Source organism: Nestor notabilis, unplaced genomic scaffold, assembly GCF_000696875.1.
Source record: "Nestor notabilis isolate BGI_N333 unplaced genomic scaffold, ASM69687v1 scaffold29677, whole genome shotgun sequence".
In the NCBI taxonomy this organism is placed as follows: domain Eukaryota; kingdom Metazoa; phylum Chordata; class Aves; order Psittaciformes; family Psittacidae; genus Nestor; species Nestor notabilis.
Window position 1 is genome coordinate 1 of NW_009935626.1, and position 269 is coordinate 269.

The following is a 269-nucleotide window of genomic DNA, read 5'->3' on the forward strand; positions in this document are numbered from 1 at the left end:
AAAGTGCATGTGGCCGGGGCAGCCTCTCCCTGTGCAGCCCATAGCCCCCTCCTCTCCTCTGCTCTTCCTCCTCCTCCTCTTCCTTCTCCTCTCTCCTTCCAAAGTGCAGTTAGTTTAATATTTTAGCCTCTCAGGGAGGGAAATAAATGCTTAAAAAATAATAATCTAAGAAGAGAAGGACAATAAAGGAAACGCTCGACCGTTGGGGCCCTTCACTGTGCAAACAAACAAAATTCATCAAGTCCTGGGGCACTGGGGGGCTGTGGAGG